Here is a 2782-nt window from a genome sequence, read left to right on the forward strand (position 1 = left end):
GACCTTATCGCATCAGACATGTGTCACTTTGCTCGACTGGTCCATTTTCAGTTTAAGATCTCTTACCTGGAGCATAACCTTCCCCGCACCAGGTTAGGCATGGAGCGCAACTTATTATGACGATGAACACCGCTAAAAGCCAAACCACTTTCATGATGCCTTAAACCCTGGGTTGGTACAAACTAATCTGAAACATACCTGACTAGCTACTTAAACGGGCTACATGGTATAGGTCCCAGGTTCAGTGGGCTCACAACTGAGCATTGACTTCTTGTGAGAGACGGGGCAATTCACTTGTCTGTTGAAGATTTGGAGCCAGATTTACTACACGCAATTCCACAATAGAGGGTTTTCACGACGCGTCATCAATCCGCCAGTCAGCCATTTTGGAGGCACTGAGCGTAAACAATGCCACTGAACTGAATGGACTCAAATTTGGCTGATTATTGCTGCTGAAAAATGGTCGAGTTTTGGTCTGTACTAATCGGTCGCATCGGAAAAAAACATTTCGAGTTCTACAGACTGTCAAAAGTTAAAGAGAAGAGTGCAAAAAACTGATGAAAGGAGGCGTTTGTGGTTGAGAGAGGTAAGTTACAGCATCAGCCACAAGTGTAGCGCTAAATGAAGCGTTGACTATGGCTAAAATATTGACGTAGTTAACTATGGCTACATTCACACTGTCAGCCCAAATCTGATTAGCTTTGTATCCGATTGGAATCTGATGATCTAAAATGATGTCCACACTGTGTATCACAACTGTTCACATCCGATTTGCGTGTTCATGCAGCTCTTTGGCAATATGGCAATGACGTTGCGTTGATGGAGGGGTTTGCATGTGTAGCCGCCGCTCTGGTTATGTGTTGTGTTATGTGCAGCTTTTTTTCGCGCCGGTTTCAGAAATAATAATTTTCTGCTCGTACCGGCACTTTGCAACAACACAGCATTGTTTCAGCAGCGACTTTCAGCATGTTTCCTATAACAACATCTGACGTTTACATTTTACATGGCGTGAGAGTCGCATATCACGCGAAATCCGATCGTTCAGCCTGAAGCTGATGTCCTGATATGTGATTTGAATAGGATTTCAAACCACATATGGATGTCATACATTACATATATGCATTTTGGCAGACACTTTTATCCAAAGCGACTTACATTGCATTATCCTATACATTTATACATAGGTATGTGTAATCCCCTGGGATCGAACCCACAACCTTGCGTTGTTAACGCAATGCTCTTACCACTGAGCTACAGGAAAGCCTTACTACTTTTTTGGACTGACAATCTGAACATAGCCTATGTCGGGATAATAAATAAAAGGAAGAATTGCAGTAAGGGCTAGAGAAGCTAACGTTAGCTCATCTGGATCTTTACCACATATTAATTTAGTAGTTTGTCAAAATGTTGCGCTCTCTCCTGCTTACTAAGTCCTTCTCTATGTAACCAGAATGAGTAGATTGTGCCTTTAAATGGGCAGATGACGTAATGGGCAGGCCGCTTAAAGTCTCGCGGGCGTTACGGAAAGGCGTTTCTCTTTCGTTTGTTCTCAATGAGCGAGTTGTGTTCCTTCCTCCGCTGGCGCGTTGAATGAGTTGAATCACTGAGCCCAACAAAGATCTTTCCTGAACCAACGATTGTTTTGAGAATACAGGGTGCGTGTCATGCTTGCTTGGCTGTGGCCACCCGATGTGAGTAAACGATTGAGTTGTTTGTTTATTTCAAATCGTTAAACCTAATAAAATGTGTACTTTTTTAGGAGCATTAACACTTTGCCGAGTTGCCGACTGCGTTACAACGCGTCTGCTTTCATTGAGATTTATATGCATGATCGTAATCACCCATTAAGTGAGCCGTAGCATATCAATAACGTGAGTATTTTTATATGAATGTTTTTAAATGTATAAGGTTGTATGCGTAGCCCTGTCTGCGGGCTTTGGCCACCTGATGTGAGTGAACGACTGAGTTCGTTTGTTTATTTTAAATTGTTAAACTTAATAAAATGTGTTTTTAGGAGTATTAATATTTTGCCGAGTTGCCGACTGCATTACAACACGGCTGCTTTCATTGAGATTTATATGCATTAATCATCCATTAAGTGAGCCGTAGCGTATCAATAACGTGAGTATTTCTATATGATTGTTTTTAAATGTATAAGGTTGTATGCATGATAAACTAAATGGGTTTTGATTTCAGGTCAAACCCTTTCTTGGCAAGCGGCCGCCGTTTCTTTCCCTCAACGAACTTTGAATTTGATTAGCCTACTTTATGTTTTGTTTATCTGTTATATTTTAAGTTTTGTGGTATTTCTTTTCAAAGTCTGTTTGTCTTATTTAGGAATTTGATTACTTCATATTTTGTTTATCTGTTATACTTTAAGTTTTGTGGTAGTTACGAGTTTCTTTGAAGTCTGTCAATTTATCACTCAATGGGAGGTCTTGTGGGGTTGTGTTTTATGGTTGATTTATTTTGATTTGTTTTGTGGTTTGATAATTTCCTCCCATTGGGCGTATTTCATGATTTCAGATTGATTTGTGCTACTTTGAATGTCAATTCTATTGTTTTCCCTCTTTTTCTGTATTTAAATTATGATTTGTCTAGTTAATTAATCTGAGTTTTAGATTATTGATTTATTTTCTCAAATTGTATTTCTTTAATTTGGTTTTGATCGGTTTGGAACATTGTTTTCATTTCTTTTGGAGTTATTTTGGTTAAGTTATTTAGAGTGAAAGTGGAGTGAGAGTGGAGTGAATTGTGGTGGTTTGTTAATTTTCTTTGGGTT

General features: G+C 39.3%; 1 long non-coding RNA gene across 1 annotated transcript; it reads left to right on the forward strand.

Annotated features, from left to right (window-relative positions):
- Nucleotides 1-1691: 1691 nt before the first annotated feature.
- LOC307003220 lies at nucleotides 1692-2275 on the forward strand. The gene is made up of 3 exons (XR_013798652.1): nucleotides 1692-1871; nucleotides 2015-2121; nucleotides 2197-2275. It is a non-coding gene; the product is annotated as an uncharacterized lncRNA (long non-coding RNA).
- Nucleotides 2276-2782: the final 507 nt, after the last annotated feature.

Source organism: Phoxinus phoxinus (assembly GCF_949152265.1).
Source record: "Phoxinus phoxinus genome assembly, chromosome: 8".
NCBI lineage: Eukaryota > Metazoa > Chordata > Actinopteri > Cypriniformes > Leuciscidae > Phoxinus > Phoxinus phoxinus.